Source organism: Dreissena polymorpha, chromosome 9 (genome assembly GCF_020536995.1).
Source record: "Dreissena polymorpha isolate Duluth1 chromosome 9, UMN_Dpol_1.0, whole genome shotgun sequence".
Classification (NCBI taxonomy): domain Eukaryota; kingdom Metazoa; phylum Mollusca; class Bivalvia; order Myida; family Dreissenidae; genus Dreissena; species Dreissena polymorpha.
In genome coordinates this window covers 55234352-55256701 of record NC_068363.1, presented here as the reverse complement: position 1 = coordinate 55256701, position 22350 = coordinate 55234352, and the positions used below count along the sequence as shown (strand labels likewise).

The 22350-nt window shown below is 33.0% G+C and overlaps 1 long non-coding RNA gene across 1 annotated transcript; it reads right to left on the bottom strand.

The window, feature by feature from the left end:
• Positions 1 to 12450: 12450 nt before the first annotated feature.
• Positions 12451 to 21928, bottom strand: LOC127845536 (uncharacterized). The gene is made up of 3 exons (XR_008033251.1): positions 21272 to 21928; positions 17234 to 17327; positions 12451 to 12768 (listed from the first exon to the last, which is right to left on the bottom strand). It is a non-coding gene; the product is annotated as an uncharacterized LOC127845536 (long non-coding RNA).
• Between the last annotated feature and the right edge of the window lie 422 nt (positions 21929 to 22350).

Sequence of the window (22350 nt, the reverse complement as noted above, 5' to 3'; positions counted from 1 at the left end):
CAGTGACCCCCTTAGTCCTGGAGTAAAAACGCATTAGCCTGCTCAACTATTCTGCCAAGTTTAAATGGTTGTCGTATTTTATACCTAATATAAGCAATCTTCAAGATTTTGGTGTTAATAGACATTACTAGTTTATATTTTAATAATTTCGATTCTCATTTGATTAATAGGTAATTTCAAGGCTGATAAACTTGAAATATGCAAGCTATTTTCGTTTTGCATATGTCTGTCGATACATCTGTACAATCGGTAATGTCCGAAACCACTCGTTAAATTGTAGCAGACACAAGTTAAAATTAAAAAAAGTATGTTTTACACTAATATTCTACCTCTTTCTTGCTAAAAACTAATGCATGAATGATTTAAAAGTAATATTGCATCGTTTTCAGCCAGGAACACTGTCTATGACCGCGAAAAAAAACATAACAAACTTGATTTACGATATTTACTTTATAAATAGCTTGCATGCGGCATGGCATTACATGTTCCGCAAGATAAATATCTCGACTTTATTTATTGGATGATTTCGGACTGTTTAATCCAATCAGAAAATAGATTTTAAACGTAATTTAGACCCATGTTAAGCGAGATAATTAAGTACCACTTTTTATACACTGCCAAATTGTGATATAACAAGTTGCCTCCCTTGTAGGTTCATGCTACTATATTATTATGCTCCCCCCACCTTCGAATAAGAGAGGGTATATTGTTTTGCACATGTCGGTCCGTATGTCCGTCCACCAGATGGTTTCCTGATGATAACTCAAGAACGCTTATGCCTAGGATCATGAAACTTCATGTGTACATTGATCATGACTCGCAGATGCTCCCTATTGAATTTCAGGTCACTAGGTCAAAGGTTAAGGTCACGGCGACCCGAAATAGTAAAATGGTTTCCGGATGATAACTCAACAACGTTTATGCCTAGGATCATGAAACTTCATAGGTACATTGATCATGACTCGCAGATGACCCCTAAAGATTTTCAATTCACTAGGTCAAAGGTCAAGGTCACAGTGACTCCACTTTGAAATATGGTTTCCGGATGATAACTCAAGAATGCTTGACGCCTATGATCATGAAACTTCTTAGGTACATTGATCCGGACTCGCAGGTGACCCCTATTGACTTTCAGGTCACTAGGTCAAAGGTCAAGGTCACGGTGACTTGACACAGTAAAATGGTTTCCGGATGAAAACACAAGAAAGCTTACGCCTAGGATCATGAAACTTCATAGGTATATTGATCATGACTCGCAGATAACCCCTATTGATTTTCAGGTCACTAGGTCAAAGGTCAAGGTCTAAGTGCCAAAAAACGTATTCACACAATGGCTGCCACTACAACTGACAGCCCATATGGGGGGCATGCATGTTTTACAAACAGCCCTTGTTTCAAAAATGTTTTCATGTAGTATACTTATATTGATATTTACAAAATTGATGCATATGAATGATAGACTTAACTGAAATCATTTTAATGATACTGAAATCATGACAGTGAATTAATACTGATAATTATTTAATATATTTTGCTTGATACAATCATGTACATCTTTATCAAATGAGATCATACTGTAACTTCAGTGATGAATTTCAGTGAATTAAATTAAATCCAAAATATAAGTAACTCCTTTATTTCTCCCGCAGCGCGCACACTTAAACATCCTGCTGTGTACCTATCCAGATCCAGATAAAAAGATATGATACATAATTATGTATCATCATGTTGTTCAGAGGAGATGATTTTACCTCTGTTGTATCAATGTATTGTTTTACTTCTTTAATCAGTGTGTTTAAAGATATATAAACATAGCTCCAGGGTCTTTGCTTCAGGCAATGAATATTTCATATCCTGATCTATTTTTCTAATGGATATTTTAACTAGTTCCGTCATTCAATACAGTCAAATATATGTTAAGTAAAAGTAGTATCTGTACACATTGGTAGATTAAATGTGTACATCAAATATTATTTTTTAGTTGTTTTAAAAAGATATATTTCAAATGTTCATTCTAGATTAATTTAGAACCTTCGTCATGTCACGGAGATCTAGAGTCCGTGGTCATGTGGTAATTAAACATTTTTAAATATAACCACTTTTATATGGAGTCCTGACCAGATCTCAAATGCATATCCCTTTTCTCTGTCACCCTGGTCATCTCTTATCAAAATGGCAAATTATATGCAGAACCGTTCTTTATACACAATGGTTAAATGAAAAAGTGACATCCTTTTCACATGGAAATTTCACTTTGACAGTCATGGAAAAAGAGCCTGCACAACACAGATCAAAAATACTTTTTATTTGTGGATAATCCCATATCTTGAAACTCTTATGTGCATAAATATCTAAAGTCTTCATGAAATCAGGACAACAAAAATGTTTTTTAAGTCCTTAAAGCGAGATTATACGATTTTTATATGTGTTGAATTGTAATATATTGATACAAATATGTTATATTAACACACAATATGCAAGAAAAATGATACATTTAAGACGAATTTCATAAAATGCAGCAAATACAAATTAGCGCCCCGAGCCGATTGTGACGAAATATTCGTACATATTTTCCTACAATAACCGATGCATTCGTCTTTTAAGTAAGTATGAATCGATTGCTGCAGGAATTTCAAATAAACCGTTAGACTAAATTTAGATTCACATCGTACATGCATGAAATACATGCTAGCGAATTCGGCTGTACAGCTTTGAGTGTAGATGTAAGCAAAATGTGTTTTTTTTTATCTAAGAAGTGCGTCTTTTATTTAGGAAGTGCATTTTTTGTGTGTTTTCTCCATCTGTAAGTGCGCTTTTGAGTGTAGATGTGAGCTAAATGTGTGTTTTTTATCTAAGAAGTGCGTCTTTTATTTAGAATTTGCGTCTTTTATCTAAGAAGTCTGTTTTAAGATATGTGCGTTTTTATCAAATGATCTGTTTTAAACGGATGTATCTAAAAAGACACATGTTTAACACACTTCTTAAAAAGTGCGTCTTTAACAACCGTTTAGCAAATGTTGTACAGAAATTGAACAAAAAACACAATTGTTGCAGGCTCTAACAATTTATTTGCAATCAAATAAATAAACATAGGCATGTACCTCAGCAACCTGTTATTATATAAGGTGCTGTTTGAATTCAAAGCGCTTACTGGTTGTGCATAATTTTATTAACCTGTTTAATGTTTATATACTTTATAATACAATTTCAATGCATATAACATTTCTTTCGTTTTAATCTCAAACATTTCTAAAAAATTCCACCTAAATCAGACTGTGGCTAACTAATTAAAAATAATGAAAGTGTCAAAAGTATTATGTGGGTTTGAAAGTATCAATAATATTTCCTCAAGATAAAAAATAAGTATTTGAACTTTCTTATACTGATATTTATACCCCAATACAATTAATGTCTACCACATTGACCATCAATAAACATTTAAAAGGCAATTAAAATAATATTTATACTATTATTATTATTTGCTAGCACCATTCAGCATGTTATATATGTTATATTTAAATATTCACAATTAAATATAATGCGTTAAGGGTGCTGTGTATTATTCAATAAATATTTTGGTGTTGAAATAACTGCCTTATCAGTTTTTCTCAAATTATGTAATTTTTGGCTTAGACACAGCATGGAATCAGATAAGAGAATAGCCAGTCCCTATCAGTCCTATATCGAAGCCTAACAAAGGGTTGTTGATATACTTTTGATTGGTTCAGGCACCATCTATTTGAGAACCACAGATAGGAAGTTATTTTTTGAAAACAAGCAGAATCAGCAACTGTTTTTAAGCTAGATTTTAGGTACATGTATAAAGTGAACATAATTCAGACTTATTATTCTAGTGTGAAATGTCTTGAAATACTTTCAGCATGAAGTATTGTGTGATGAAATAAAATGTGTATTTACTACAATGTGTAGATCAACAATAAGTTTGTTGCAAAGGAGATTCAAAGTGGGTGGTTAAAGACATATAAAGTGATATGGTCTAGTTCAACAACTGTATTTTTTTAATACTGAAGAACAGTCTGTTGTAACAGGTTTGTATTTTCAATTCTGCATCCCTTTTTTATTTAGTTTATTGAATTAATTATGATCATTATCATATTTATGTATTGTCACTGGGAAATGTAAATGGATGAGTAAATGTAATGCAATTGTAAGGAAAAACAACACCATTTGAATTATTATGGCTGTATTTTATGTTTATTGTCATCTTAAATGTGATTTATACCTATTTTTTGTCATTAATGAACAGATTTTTTCCCCCATATTAAATGAGAACTTTAATATTTTAAATTTAAAGGTTATACCCCATGGTGACCGTGAAATTTACATTGATCAGAAGATCCTTTGGAAAGAATGTGCATCATCGCATCGCCTGCCAAAAAAGGGAGCAAAAGGGAGACTACCTGATGTATTGACTTGAATACCAGGTTTTACTCTGCACAAGCTGGCCAACATGAGGATAACATGAGTGGGAAAACCGCGCCCTCTCCTTGACCAAGAAAAGCTGGATTTGTTTAGAGGTAAAACTATACAGGGTACTGGTTATTGCATTTTAAAGGTGTCACACTTCCGACCAGTCCACAAAGCCAAATGAGACCACGTATCTTGGTACATTTTCAAACAGTATTTTCTACCAAACATATTTATTTATGAAAAGCGTTAAGTCACATGTGATCAGGGAAATAAAATTGCAAAAATAAACAACCAAAAACAACAAGCAAACAAACTAGTTTTGGTTTTGTTTAAACCTATTTATTTTAGCTCGATTGCATCGAAAGCCTAAGGCTTATATAAATGCTCTCGAGTCCGTTTCCTGGGCCTAGAACCAGTACTTGGTGTCTTTGGGGGAGATCTAAAGAACGCTCCCACGGTGGGGATCAAACCCGTGACCTCCCGGTCGCTAGGCGGACACCATATCCATTACACCACGGCGATTAAAGTTTTGATTTAAATTTATAATTTTTATAGCAACGAGATTACCATAACAGAAATATTCAACATTTTCATTATTAAATATCTTTCAGGACCTGATCAAATGAGATCATGCACGAGACGCACCGCGCAAAGGCCATGACAGTATAATAGTTGCAAAGAAGTTTGACCGGCTGGTGGCAGACGTGGAGAGAAAGATGAGAGCCGCATTCCGCCGCCTCAATGACAGGCCTTGATTGATTCTCATCTTTTTTATGTATATAGATGTTCCTGTGTATATACTGTACATGTTATTTATTAGTATGCTATTATGTTTTGTTTATTTATAATCTAATTATGTTAATATTTATTTCATCAAATTGTCATTGATCTTTAATTACTCATATATGTTAAAAATATGTGTGTACATTAGAGTATAAAATTGAATTATCTTGTAATTATTTAAATACACAAATATATGTTTATATAATTATTGGTTTTTATTGCATAACTGAATTTAAAAAAAACACTTTTAACAGCATATAATTGAATCAACTGTTGAGGCAAAAGATACACCTTTAACGCACATGTGTGCTTTTTGTGAGTGCGCTTTACTGCCATTTATGTGCGTAAATTGTGCGTTTTATGTAGGTTATAACTGCGCTTAACGTGAGTTAAATGTGCTCTTTTTAAAATAAAAAGCACACATTTAACTCGCTGAAAAGCGCAGTTTTAACCCACTTAAAAGCGCACATTTTACACATTTAACACACATGTGCGCTTTTATGTGGGTAATAACTGCGCTTAAAGTGAGTTAAATGTGCGCTTTTTAAATAAAAAAGCGCACATTTAACTCGCGAAAAGCGCACATTTAACCCACTTAAAAGCGCACATTTTACACACATAAATGGAAGTAAAAAACGCACTTATAAAAAGCGCACATTTAACGCACATTTAACGCACATAAAAGCGCACATTTAACACACATTTTTGCTTTTATGTGGGTTATAACTGCGCTTAAAGTGATTTAAATGTGCGCTTTTTAAATAGAAAAGCGCACATTTAACTCGCGAAAAGCGCACATTTAACCCACTTAAAAGCGCACATTTTACACACATAAATGGCAGTAAGAATGCACTTATAAAAAGCGCACGTTTAACGCACATAAAGCGCACATTAACCGACAAAAAGCGCACAGTTTCTTGTTTGTTTGTTTTTTGTTAAAAACTCACTCGGTAAGAAAAAGCGCACATAAAACGCAATGCCAATACCGCCACGTTTAACACACGCAAAACGTACTTAAAACGTACATTTCACACACTTTTTTGAGAAGGGTTTTTAAATTTCAGAATTAAATATCTGGCTTATTTAGCACTTTTCAACACATGTTCTTCTTAACTTTTATTTTAGTTTATATTGAAATATATGTATAATCAGTTTTTTACACATTTTATATTAATTAATTAATATTTGACAGTATCCTATATACCCGCTTTAATTGACCTGGCTATAGTAATCAGATTATTATAAGCGTAATTATGTCATATGCTTTGTGTATTGTAAACATACACACAATATTGCAGGTACATGAAAGCAATAAATAATAACAAAGCCTTCCATACTATAAAGGTCAGTGAGAAAAATTTGAACGCATTGAGTGTAATCACACAACATGCTCATGGTGAGCTTTTGTGATCGCTTTATGGCCGTCGTGAGCCGTCAACATTTGCCTTGTTAACTCTGTGGATGCCACGTTTATATTCCAATCTTCATACAATTTGGCCAGAATATAAGTCTCAATGATATCTTGGATTAGTTCGAAAATGGTTACAATTGGTTGAAAAACATGGCTGCCAGGGGGTGGGGCATTTTTCCTTAAATTGCTATAGTAAAAAATTGTTAACACCCGAGAGGTCACATTTATTTTTTGATCTTCATGAATTGTGGCCACAATATTTGTCCCAATAATATCTTGTTATCTCAGGTGAACGACTTTGGGCCTTTCAGGCCCTCTTGTTTGTTCATCTGTTCATCTTACCATTTGAAGAAAAGATATCATTGCACAGATGTCTGTTACTTTTAGAATGTGTTATGCTGAATTTCTATGTGGCTTGTTCGGTGTATATTGTTTAGCACATGTCGGTCAGTCCGTCAGTCGGTCCGTCAACCAGATGGTTTCCGGATAATAACTCAAGAACGCTTAGGCCTAGGATCATGAAACTACATAGGTACATTGATCATGACTGGCAGATGGACCCTATTGATTTTCAGGTCACTAGATCAAAGGGTAAGGTCACAGTGACTAGAATGCTTAGGCCTAGCATCATGAAACTACATAGGTACATTGATCATGACTGGCATATGACCTCTATTGATGTTCAGGTCATTAGGTCAAAGGTCAAGGTCACAGTGAGTCAAAACAGTTTAATGATTTCCGGATGATAACTCAAGAATGCTTACGTCTAGGATCATGAAACTTCATAGGTACATTGATCATGACTTGCAGATTACCCCTATTGATGTTTAGGTCTAGGTCAAAGGTCAAGGTCAAAGTGACTCAAAACAGTATAATAGTATCCGGATGATAACTCAAAAATGCTAACGCCTAGGACCATTTAACTTCATAGGTGCATTGATCATGACTGGTATATAACCCTTATTGATTTTCAGGTCACTTGGTCAAAGGTTAGGTCACAGTGACTCATAACAGTAAAAAGGTTTCTGATGATAACTCAAGAATAGTAAGGCCTAGGATTATGAAACTTCATAGGTAAATTGATCATGACTGGCAGATGATCCCTATTGGTTTTCAGGTCACTAGGTCAAAGGTCAAGTTCACAGTGACAAAAAATGTATTCACAGTTGTCACACAATGGCTACCACTACAACTGACAGCCTATATGCGGGGCATGCATGTTTTACAAACAGCCCTAGTTTGTCTTATGTTGGTAAATTTTCATCTCGGTCAATTCTAGGTTAAGTTTGAAAGTAGGCCATATGTGGTCCAAACTAGGTCAACAAACCAAATCACAGAAAAGGTTAGTGAACACTCCAGAGGTCACATTTTCTTCCAGATCTTCATGAAAATTGGACAGAATGTTATCTCGATGAAATAAAGTTTCAGTTTGAAAGTTGATAGTTTGTCAAAAATTAGGTCATAGGTCAAAATATAGAAAACTTCCTTTACCTTTCTACAGGTCACATTATCTTCCTGATTTTCATGAAAATTGCTTACAATGTCCATCTTAATCAAATCAAAAGCTGAATTTGCAAATTGGTCATGTGCAGGCTAAATCTAGGTTACAACTTAGTCAAATCATACACAAGTTTTTGACACTAAAGAAGGAGTTTTGGGTGAGCGATACTGGGCTATCTTGTTTTAAAACAGCCTGTAGTAAGAAAGGGAAGGTATTGTATTTGTTTCAAAAGTAACATTTTATTGTTATTGGAAGTAACTGAGCAATTATATGATGTCATAGTTTTGGTTATTTTGCTCACTTGTTATGATGTGACAAGGTGAGCTTTTGTTATCACTCTTTGTCTGTTGTATTTTATCCAAAGTTTATTGTGAACACATAAGATATCATTTTACAATGTTTAAATTTGGGTGTCACCTCTTTGCCAGATTCTTATGAAACTAGTCACTTCTATGTCATTTTGGGTTTCATATTCTATCAAAAATTAGGGCACTAGGTCAAATATAAGAAAAGGTCTGTTAATACTTTAGTGGTCACATTCTCTCTTTGATCCACTTGTAAATTGGTTATAACATTATTTTAAATGATTTCAAAGTCAAGCTTTAAAGTAGCATATTCAACATTAAGGTCACAAGGTCTAGTCTCAGTGATTAACAGGTCACGTTCCAAAGTGGGTGATGTGCTTCCAAGCATTTGATCAATTACTAAAATCATTAAAATCTATGTTAACACTTACATTTTTTACCTGATCTTCATGGCAGTTGATCAGAATGTTCAAATAAATAAAAGTAGGAACTCCGTAACAAGGCTCAACTAGATCGGATAGACGCAAATAGTTTGTTCATACTCACAATGCCTTTTTTCTAGATCTTCATGAAAAATTAGTTAACACCTCTAGGAAACAATCAGTTTCAGGTGTGCCACATTGTGCTGTAAAAGCTATCTATGTATAGTATAGATTGTTACAAAACCTTGTTAATCAATAAAAAATGAATGAAAAAAATGGCTTTCTAAAAGTTGTAGTCTTGGATGATTCCTCAACTTATAATCTACGACAATCTTTTGAGAAGAAAAACAAAATTTGACTATTATTATACCCCAACATACTGTGATTGGGGGCTAGCACAGGAATTCTCAATTATGTTCCTCGAAAAATAATGGGTTAGCATATTGTTGCTGTTTTATCCAGTTGTCTGGACCATTACTCCCAAAAGAATTGTAAGTTCAAATATGAGATATTTAGGTAAATAAATCTCATTGAAGGGAGTGCAGTGTCCAAGAACGAAAACGATTGCACCACAACCTTTAACTATTGACCTGCGGATAAATGACAAGCAATAAAAATTACACAATTGCGGTGATGTAGATTAACTTAAATGGATGCTTATTTATTTTATGCTTTCCGGTGATTTATACAGAAATATCAGTGAAATAAACTGGTATTTCACTGTTTTAAACAGTGAAAAATAACAGTGCAAATATCGATATGTTTCGCTGTTTTTCTGGGAAAATCGATATTCCACCGAATACAACAAATATCCTCTATATATCCATCCTCTTCAAAAGCATCGTCAAACCAGTAATTTCAGTACTTTGATTTAACAATTATACACCTCCTTCTATTGCTCCAGCTATATGTTAATACTAATCGTGTACTAATGGTCTTAATTCAAAAACATTGCACAATATTTGGTTGAAGCGTTCAAACTTAGAGGAGAATTTAAAAAGTCTAGTTGTTATTATTAATGATAACTGACCGAGCAAGGTCAGCAGATTAATTTTAACTGACTAATCAAAAGGGAATTTATAAATTCTTTGAAATTACCTCTTTTATACATTTATACTTAAATAGTTGACTCATGTTACTTCAACATTTACTTGTAAATTTACATTTTATTGATTCGCCAATAGATTAAGTTTACCACCTTTTTCTGCCAATCGAATAAACCGTAAAATTGGTATCGTAATCCATCGAAATGGTATTCATGTTACTTTCCTTCATTTGTGTTGCATATATAAACCATTCAGAAAACTAATAACATATCAGGTTTACATTATATTATTGGGTCCGATATATCATTTAAGTGATACTGTTTTTGTTCTTGTTTTTTAATTTAGAGCATGCAATCATAATATCATTTCCAAAGTCGATCGTCTTTTGTTAAGACGTTCATTTTATAAATATTTTAATATAATGAACAATGTATTTTCTATGGAGAAAGAATCTCGTAAAAATGCAAAATATACTTCATTATACAGAAATATACTGTAAATAGAAACTTAAATTTTATAGAAAGTCAAAACATTTATTATTTTCTATCTTATGACATAAAGTAACGGAGACTTAAAGACACATTCACTCTCACCTCTAGCAATCTATTACAACATTGTAGAAAAGTTGAAATAAAGCATTCAAATATCAGATCATTAGAGTATAACCTTAAAGGGGCCTTTTCACAGATGCATTTTTTAACTTATTCATTAAATGCTTTATATCGATAAATGTAAACATTGGATCGTAAAAGCTCCAGTAAAAAATCAAGAATAAAATTGAAAAAAGGAAAAGAACATTGCCCGGACCAGGTTTCGAACCAGTGACCCCTGGAGTCCTGCCAGAGTCCTGAAGTAAAAACGCTCTAGCCTACTGAGCTATTCCGCCGAGTAAGTATTTTATACATTATATAAGCAATCTTCGTAGTTTCAAAAAATTTAACGACAAAAACAGAACTCTCCAAATTATTCAATCGTTTCGCGTTGCAACGCTTTATAATTTTTAGGTTTTAAAATCGTCAAAAGATGCATATAATGGCTATATTAGACCATGGTAAATGTTCAGTATTACTGTTTCCTAACAAATATCATAACTAAAACGAAAATTTGCGAATCTGAAACAACTTTTTTCAATTTTGTCAATTTACCAAAGCGTGAAAAGATCCCTTTAAAATAGAAAATATGTGAAACGTACCTTCTTAATTGACTTTAACAATTATAGCAACTATTAATAACATGATTAAGTATATCTAAAGTGTATATTTCTAAAACTAGAAGAACTTAAACCACAGTATTGATCGCCTGTGCACAATGTGGAATCATGGAATCCCGTTTATAATACGACGCTTCAGTTAACTTAAAATCAACAGTCACTTTTGCATTCTCTAGTAATGGAATATGAGAAGCAACTCGATTCCTTATTTCTCTTCGAAATCCAACTACGGATAAAAATGAGAAGATATTCTTATAAAAATACAATTACATGAACAGATTCTCATTATTTAAACGTGTTATTTTAAGTAGTCAGACGTAAACAGAAAGGTTTTATTTAAAGAAGTTTTAATCGGGACTTTTTAACTGGAGGTTTGTTTGTCACTCGCAACAAGAAAACATCCGCTGAATTACATTTTTTAACGAATCTCAGACTCTTCAAACATTTTTAACTGTTGTATATAGGATAACGCCAGGGACAATTGCCGGTATCTAAATCTTGTCGCATATGATCTTGCAGAAAGAAAATAAAACGGTGTCATACATTGAATCCCATTCTTAACATACTTTTACAGTGCCCATGTGTTAAAGGTTTCATGGAAACAATGCATATATGACTTCACTTAAACATACTTAAATTAAATGTTATCTACACTACGTATAGCGCGATGTCTGCCTTACACAATGTGGTTCTATCGTGATAGATCGCGGTGATAGTGAATGAGCACCGCGGACGTTATCGGGAAATCAATATCACGGTGGACCAACGCGATCGCGGTAAATCACCGCGGCCACGATGGTGCCCGGGGATTACAGGTAAATGTATAGTTTAATGTATGTATGGAGTATTACTTAATGTATGTATGGAGTATTACTCGTTGTTTATTTAAAAAATTGTTTTTGTTAACATTTCGAAAATGCTTTTTGGTTTGTGTAAGTATTTCTTGTCGATAATTTCATGTTAACATGCTGCATGTACATGTAATTTGATATCAGACTATTTTAGTGATTTTCTGTTTCTATTGTTACATATATTGATTCGGATATACATTCGACACTTCGACATTAAGTATTCAATTCAGTGATGTTTTAACGAAAAACAATCAGTTGTTATGTTTGCGAGTGACTATGTTCATATATTCCTGTTGTATATAGTAACAAGTTAATTTCGTCACTTACTCTAAAGAAAAACGTAATCGAAGGAATATTGTGAACCATATTGTTTAAATTATAATCACAATATTAAAATTAATATATTCACAATTTTTGTAATGTATCGAAATCAGTTAGTCATTGATAAGCTTGATTTTGTTTCAAACGAGAATATGATAATAAGGTTATTTTGTAGTTTGTCTCAATACAAACGAAAACATGTGGTGTCATGTCATTTCCCGATGATATATATATATGATATTCTATTGTTATACCCTTTTGATGGCATACACATATGTTATTCCCAATAATTGTTTTGAGAAAGCATACCTTGTAATGTCTGTTCGAGAGCAACACGTAGGGTTCTAGAATCATAACTATCATCACCGTTTGTTATAGAAAGCAAAAGATGTTTCTTGGAAAGTTGTGGTAGCTTTTGCAGAATCTCTTGCGCCAGTTGTTTAAGAATATCACCTTTATCCCTGTTGTTCTCATCGATGTATATAAACTGAAAAAAGAAAGGAAAAAAAACATCACTATGTATTTTTAGAGTTATATGGTAATGCTGAAAATATAATGTTTTCCTTTTGTCAGAGTCAATACGCATACGTTACATTTTGTCAATCAACAAAGCGTCATTATATTATTTCTGTTAAGTCTCATGTGACTCACACATGTTCACTTTTCGCATTGATATCGTGCCAATGTGACAGTCTATACTGTCACTCTCGCGTGGAGCTCAACAGGAAAAAGTAAAAATTGAAGATTTGAAAGAATTGTGAAATCAGAAAGTAGGCGTGAGTAACGTTGATACAGTGTTTTACCAGATAATATCTAGTAATATATATGTTTGCAATTTATTTACTTAACAACAATATAGGTTACATTGAAGCGTGTTGTTTTCTCCCATTTGGTTTTCAGATCACAGTTGCTAGAATGGTAAGAATATTGCGTGTAAATAATTATATGTTACTTAAACCCGTTACTCAATAATCCTTTACCAACATATCGCAACACTCTAAAAAGGCGCTGTAAAGATGTACATGTAAAACAGTATATTTTATTTGTTTTAGAATACGCTGCTCATTTTAAGCAATATTTTATTTAAATGTCCAATACACTATTTAGATTTATAGACACTATTCTATCACATATAACGTCCCGTATCTCATTTTTTGCTGAATTGAATAAACGCGTCAAAAACACCTCATATTGACCCGGCATCTTGTTAACGTAAGTAAACGCATGAACAACGCTTTGAGCTAAAAAAATTCTTTGGAAAAATAAAAAATAAACTATTTGAAACACCAAATTTCCCTTCAAAGTTGTAGTATATCGCTAATTAGCATTAGCAAATATGTTTCATATTACCGATAAGACCTGTTCGCTGGAGAGAAATTTGTAATGGTAGTCTGCAAAAATAGTGACATATTTATGTCGAAATCACTAGAACGTCGCTATAAATTCCTCACGTGTGGCGTGTTTTTCGAAATTGCCTTAGGGGGCGAATGAATATCGAAGAATTTGTCTAATCGGTAAAATATGCAGCAAATACACCGCCATCGCTGTTTTAGCACGAGATGAAAGTTTCATTCGGATATGTTTTAATCGAACTTGATGACGTTTTTTATAGATGCGGATGCCGTGATACGATTTGTGTTTAACAACTGTCGTCTCAAGAGCATGTATATTGTTTTTTATAATATGTTTACTATATAGTTTATTTTCTTTGAATATACTATTTTTAAAATTATTCGAGTAGTCGGAAAACCTCTACGTTTTGCACTTCTAGTTCTTTGGAAAAAAGACATGAATTAGTTGATACCATTCTTTTATTAATGATCTGGTTTGAATTGTATCATTAAGTAACTTAATGATAATTGGATAAAAATGTTTTATATTTAAATGTTATTAAATAAATTGAAGATAAATTCTGGTGCTATGAGATTAATATATGTCTACATTTAAATTGTACGTTTCGGTCAAGACATTTGTTTGGAGGTCTCTACAAGCACACTGCTTTACGATGTTTTAAATTGCCCGTAACATCCATTAAAGTTGCATTCTTCTGTATATGCACATATACAGAATTTAAGCTATATATGGATGCAAACTGACATAATAAAGCACTTATTTTTATGTTTATTATGTACAGTGCGAACAAAGACCTTTTTAATTACAAAGAAATTGATGCATGTATTAAAGTAAATACGTCCAATTTCACAATTAATCACCATAGTAATCTTACTATTGTAAATGTATCTAGCTGTTATATTTGTTCTTATTTTTAACAATTTTATTTAAAAATAGAGTATGACGCTGCTATTTTGTGTGGCAAACGATGGACATACACAACAAAGCTTAGCAATTTTGCCTTCACAACCTTATTGCGGCTCTCTTCCTGCATGGCAATTTTAAGAATGTACAACTATATGATGTTATGTCTCTAAACTTTTTTATATAAAAAAATATATTGTTGATCTTTGTTAAGGTTTCATTAAATCATGCCTCATAGGTTACAGATCTGGTGCTCAGGTCTGATTATAATCATTATTTTATTGTTGTTTATTTCGAATTATGATGTTTTTCGGTTAATTGGCACGAACATTGTAAGGTGACTAATCTTAGTCGTGTTCATGTATGTGCGTTTGTTCTGTACATATGTGTCTTGTCTAGTGCATTTGACCAGGTGACCTTGATTGATACACACTTGACAAGATTCAAACTTGGCCCATACATTGTCAAGATAAATAGTATGTTCAAATATTAATGTCAAATTGTATTCTAACAGTGAACTTGTTTTTGACACACGTAGCCCTAATTCAAAAGTTATTTCGAAAATGTTTTACACGACAATTTGACATGGTGATTTTGTTTTTGGAAAACCCATAATCAGACATGGTCTAGAGAGTTTCAATGTAAAAATGTATCCGTGCATTTCAAATTTGTATGTTGTGTAATGTTCATAGCTTCGTCTGAACTGTTTGGCGAACTTGAACAAAGTGTTAAGTGTTACCAGCTAATTCATTTTGGAATCGCCCATCACTAAATAATTACCAACATATAACTACAATTATTTTGTATATAACAAATTTATTACCATTAAGCTTGTATGTTTTTATGTTCTGTTTTGTATTGTTTTTAACATATTACGTATAATAACAGTATAATTTAAGTCAATTTATGAAGCAACTCGAATGTAATATAAGAACAACGCGTGTAAAAAACATTTTGGGTCTGATGACCCTCTTATACTATATGGGAGCGGTGGTCTAATGGTAGGACGCTTGCGTAGGGATCGAGAGGTCCCGGGTTCGAATCCCGCCCTGACCACTGGAATTCATCCCACATCTGCTCCTCTCTACCCAGGTGTATAAATGGGTACCTGTGAGGGATAAAAGTCAATGTTTCGTGGCTGCAAACTGCGCCGAATGTAAACGGACGACTGATATCCCAGTGATCGGGGGGGGGGCAAATGTCAAAGTCGATGGAATATGTATATAGTAATCAGACTATAAACACATGCATTTGCATTTGCATTTGCATTTACTTGCACACTTTCAGCTAAGTAGTTTTTGGAAAAAAATGCCGATATATATGGTTTGTGGGAAGCACAATGTTTCAACAAAAAATTAAATGTGCTTAAAAGAATAAGCCAAGTTCAGACATGATACCTGCACATCGGTTTATAAACTTCTCTAAACCGTTAGCAAAATCTGCAAGGAAAATGCAGGAACTCGAGCAGAATATATTTATTGGGGAGTGTGGGGCTACAATGTCCAATGTTCGTTAATTGTAGGAAATCATCATCATTAAAGGTCCCCCCATGAATATCCTAGTTGTATATTTACTAAACGCGTACGTATTGATTTTATAATTGGTAATTGTGATAAGTTTAAAACAGAAATGTCGCGAATGATATTAATAAGCAGCTATTGATTCGTGTAGTGTACTTCAACAGCATTCGGAATGTTTCTTTACAAGAGTTTATACTAGGAATAATCTTCTCAAATTGGACTATTGTTTTTCGTTTACTCTAATATTTGTATGGATACATCTCTGAATACCTTTGCCGTTCTTAGCATCGCAAGATAGCATTCTCTCTTTATTCAACCCTAACCAGATAATCACTTTACACAGACCAAAAAGACATCAACTTAAGTATGTACTCTAATCAGCTTTTTAAAATATTTTTAACACAGTATCTCATTTCTTGATCAACAGCTCTTACAGATTATTTTAAACATGTATTCTGATTTTAATAACATATAATAACATATATTTCTCGGCGAATAGCAGATCAGTGCAGCATTAGTCATATTTGCTGTTAAATACTAGCATGACAATTAAGCGCTGTTAATTCCACGTGTTATTTATGAAGCCGTAAAATCGGTAGTCAGTGTTTACAACGCGTTTGTGTAGATCGGCAATAAACAGGGTTTCAATACTGTCTAAAACATGAAATCCTCAGATCTGTTGACTGTTTTTTGTATATTTTATCATTATATTTACATTGATGATGTTTAAAAAGGAAGCAAACAATGACACTTTTTATGATTATCCTGCTTGAGTTATCTGCTAGTAATTAAATCATCGACATTGATTTGTATATAAACATTATTTACAATCTAGTCATACTAGAGTTCTGACACCTTAAGGGTTTCGCGGGATGGAATGATTGAAGACTAAACAATGTGGGTACGAACATTTTTGGTACGAACATTTTTGTGACGAAAAAAATGTGGGTACGAAAATTTTCGGTACGAAAAAATTATGCCAAAAATAAAACAAATTCGGTACAAAAAAATAACGGTGCGAAATGAAAATTTGTTAAACAAAATTTACAATCTAGTCATATTTTCAAACACATAACTTCGTCAAAAATTGACAAACATATTATGTTGCTCAAACATCATGTGTTTTGTACGCGCCTGAGTAGAAACAGTACAATTTATAAAGACTTATATACTTACTGGTAAAGATTTATCATCCATATAGTTGGCCATTATATGATGTCTCTTCTTGCATTGAATTCGTCCTCCAGTTAACGTCTTTCGATAAAATTCACTGAAATATTTATAAAAACAAATCTTAAAATGTATAATAAATAAACACTAGCCAATTTAATACTCGAATGACTTATTGATGAATACTTGTGTTTGACATCGGAATATTAAGTAAATGTTCATAATATGGAAACATTAATAGGATACCTGGTAAGTAACTGTCAGTAATTTCACATTTCGTTTTGTCGTAGTTACTTTTTACACGGGGAGTAAGAAAAATGTTCCGTTCATGTGACGTGTGCTGTCATGGAGTACGATGTCTTGATTTTCCGTTCGGTTCACATATTAAATGTTGCCTTAATGAAAAGCAGGTTAAAACTTCGTCATATCCTTATTATTAAATAAAACTATAGCTATTTCAGAGAATGCCTTACAAAAGATATCATGTATTGACTGGACAACTGTTGTTGTTCCATCATATCCTTTTTTAGTAAGATATTCAACATATGCATCGTAGGTAATAATATCGTAACTTTATGAGTGTACTAATACAAGTTAAGTAAAAGGTCTATTGATTCTGTTATAGTCTAACAACTAAAAAAAGCACGGTACGGCTGGGTAAAATGTGCATTTGATCAAGTATATAATTCAGTCGTTAATGCCAATGTTTATTTCCTAGCTTGACTTAACGCGATTCTGATTTTATAGTATTTTAAATATATTCAAAATACTCGTTTACGATATACTAAACTGGACATGTCTTTTAAAATACAATTAGTGTAAGCATTTGTATTGTGATGACGTGGTTTTAATAGGAACAAGATGATCAGTAATTTAATAACTCGGACCTCATAAAATACCATATATTGAAGTATTTCGAAATTAGTATTTTTAATAAACACGAACACACACAGATACGCATAAAAGTCAATGGCCATGGTTTGTCAAAGTCCACTAAACGCCTAATCTGGGCGAATGAACGAGAAATGAATGTGCCATATTTTCGTTTTCGCGTAAATACTATTGTCGTCCATGCGCAACTTGTTTGTCGTTAGGCGTTTTGCAGATTTTAAGATTCGCTAACATGTGGACAAGCAAAATGACAAGTTACTTCATTTGACATTTCGCCGCGTATATTGTTCGGCCTGATGTGTATTTGTGTTAAGGTTCATGTAGAGGCTTCATTTTGAAAAATATGGGACCCCAAGCATTGAACTCAAATTTGACTAAAGGAAGAGTGCCACATTGAAAATGTATACATATATGCTTTAAAGGATGTTTTTCCTTCAAACTGCTATCAATTTTGTACATCAACGTATCATACCATCCACAAAATCAATCAAAATACAAAGCGATTTTAACACTAAAATATACATTATTTTCAAAAATCTGAAGCATGTTTATTTCACGTATTTCGGCGGAAAATTATATAACTAGTGAATAATATCGACATTGACGAGGGCAAGTTACGCTTAAATAGTAAAAAAAGTTTACATATCTAGAAATATCAAAACTCGAACACATGTCATTTCATCACCATGGGGGCAGCCATTTGTAAATTCATAACATAAAAAGAAACATGCTAAAAACTAACTCATCGCCTAATTGACATTCCAAACGGTTGACGATGACAAATGCATTGGATTGTAATCTTTCCGTTGATGTTTGCAAACTGCACGATCAGACCTCATAAACACTCAAAAGAATAACTATGTAAGAAGCATTTCACCAATGTTTACAATTGTTGTCGAATCACCATACTTATATTATTGCGCATAAAATAGTACGCTTACAGACTGACAGAAAGATCGATACGTAACTCCGTTAAATTCATCACGGTATACTATTCTATTGATAATATATAATAACACATCGCTTTAACAATCTAAAAGGAGAAATAATTGTTTTAAACAAAGTTTTTAATAACGAAAGTGAAAACAACGGAGTTAGATGGATATTCTGTGAGATGCACTTCGGCTCCAGAAAAAAACAATACAAATAAACTAAAAAAGACGTGTGGGGGACAATTTTCAGCTGGAAAATATTTGAAATAGGGTAAGTGATGATATCTCTACGTGGTCATTTCTGTTATTGAGTGCGATCTCTTGCTGATTAATGTTAATAGTTGTTTTACTAGTTGCGAACCAACTGTCAAAATATGTTTGTGTTTTCTCAGGTATGTGTATACACATACCCGGTTTTCTCACTACTGCACGTGGTTTCGACCGATTTGTTTTGCACGTTTTTCTACGGAGCACAGCGAGGGCCACGCTTTCAAAATGGGTAGAAGTAATCGAAATATAAAATCAATCGGTTTGCCAATTTCTTTATAATTCTTTACAATGTTATATGTCGTCTGCAATCTATTTCAATCTTAGATGGTTTAAATTTGCAATTTGGTTGAGAGGTAAATAACAAAATTGTTAAGCCCTTGAAAAAGAATTGTGACTCTTACTATCCACCATACCTGGATTTTTAAAAAGTAGTTACGTTTTAGTTATTTTTAGAACTTTGTTTAGGAAATTTATCCAAAATAGGCAGTTGAATAAAAACTCATTTGTTGTTTTATGACAATAATTTTCTGTGAAATGTTGCTAACTTGACCTTGTATATGTATATAGCTTTGTATTTATTCAACTTAAGGTAGTGCATATCCTTCCTAACTTTAGATTGAGATTTTGTAAATAAGTGTAAAAATGTATTGGTTTTAAACCAAAATATGAATAAAGCACACAAATATTGAATGTCAAAAATGTGTTTATGTTATTCTATCCGTCTTTAGCTTTAAAATGATATATAGTTTGACCATATTGTACCACATTGAATGAAGAAAAACCAAAGCGAATTTTTAATTAATTTTATCCCCCCCCCCATGAACCTTAACAACGGTTAAATCAGTAAACACGGCAGAATGGAAATCACACGCAAGATTTAAGTTTATTAATGCCATGCTGTGTTAGCATCTCTAATGTGTTGTTCTTGTTTGTTGACGGGTCAAAAGTCGATTACAGGGGGAGCTGCGATAACGAAGAACACATCGTGTGTCGTTTTGCCTCTTCACTTGTCGTTCTTGTGTGTTGAAGTGTTAGCGCCCTTCAACCCGCTTACTTGATATAGCATAGCAGAAAACAGCAACACTTAGTATACATGGTGATGGCTTAAGATATATCTTTCCAATATATTTTCTACTAATAAGCGAAGATTAAAACATATCGGATTTAATTGCACAATATATAAACCTAAAGGAACGTGTGCTTATGTTGTCAGCAGACATTTAACTTCCCGCAACATGTATTTTCCTCTAAAATAATTGCAATCATATCCTAATAACAGGATGCGGTTAGATGAATGCAAAAGTGTCAGACTTACTTATAACGTATGAACAAATACTCATAATTTCAATTATTCAAAACATCATTCAGCATACACATGATGATTCAAACACGGTAAATGACATAAACGCAAATAAATAGTTCGTCTATGATCCGAGATTTATGCCGATATTTTAACATATACTGACAAGATAAAATCCCAAATTAAAAAAACAACAACACAATAACTGTGTACATCTGTTTGCATGCAACGCATATTTAAACAAACAAGCTTAAAGAATATGATACCAACTTGCGATTCAATGCGTTTTACCTAAAATGAATGCAAGTTTGTTGACAACATATAAACGTTCACTTTACTTAATTAAAAAAAACAGCAAAACACGGAACTGTTTACACACTTGGCATCAAACGCTTTAACGAATAAGAACATATGGCAAAGTAAATTGAATAATACCATTCGCTTATTTTAAATGCTTGTTTAAGTTGACATGGTCGCGTATTTTCTAAAGTACTCGTTGCTTTCCAAATTACATCATACGTATCCTATACAACAATTCCAGTTTAATATACACTTTAAAACAGAATCCGATATCGTAATAAATGTTATAAAGCCCATTCCATTGTTAACATACCACTGTGTAGATGTGTTATTGAAAATATTGTAACTTACTCATTTCGAGGCGTTGACTGGGAAGCCATTTGTTGAGAAGTCATTGTATGTGACGGTGTTCTCTTTGTCGAATTTGTGTTTAGGTTGAAACCATCTGTGTCGAACTCACTCAATTTGTGTTCTCTTTCGATTGAAGTTAATAAATATATATATATACGCGAGATGATTGCGGTAAAACTGGTCTGTTCTCATCCTCAGTTCGATTTAGAGTGTTTAACATTTTTTACGTCGCACAGATAGTGCCGCGCAACAAGCATAGAACTGAATAATGAATATGTTGACACAACTAAGCAAATACCACTTCTTCTTATCCCGGCTTGTACCAGGGCATCTTAAATCAGTTCGACGAACCAAACACAGTTACAAATCCTGAATTGTTATAAAATAAAGTGTGATAACACAGTGATATATTTATAAGTTACCGCGTTGGACTCGTGCCAGTCATTATTCGCAAGCAACTCACCGCTGTTATTGAAGGAAGCTATTAGAACAAGACCGTTTTATACGTGAGCGGCGTACCTTACAGTGTGATATTATGAAAGATAATCGTATCGCTTCCTTCTTATGGTAAACACTCGATCACATGTGTAGACTTAATTAAATGTGTTGATAAATATGTTCATATTGCCCTATAAATTAAATTCCAAATCAAAGAAAAAGACACGAACTGATTTGTCAGGTCGCGAATAAAAAACATATTCAGAACCAATGTTAGGTTACCAATGTCAAGTGGCCTACAGGAGATTTATATTTCGTTAACAGGGATTTATAAAGATGTTCACAGATAAAATAGTACCGTAACGGTATGTTTTGCTGAGTAACAATCTACTGACAGCACATTTTAAAACTGGTATCGTACGAACCTAAGTACGCATTTTATGAGCCCATTATCAATAAGCTTAATCTTTATTTTACGATAAGGTTGTATTTTAGTGATTATATGAAATGTTAAGCAAACACTTTATGATTAGCAAGATGATCCAAGTATCCCTCCAATGAATTTATTATAACATTTTTTTAGCTCAGATCTGAATGATATTGCTTTAAAAGAAACTACCAACATCAAACCAAGGTTGGTG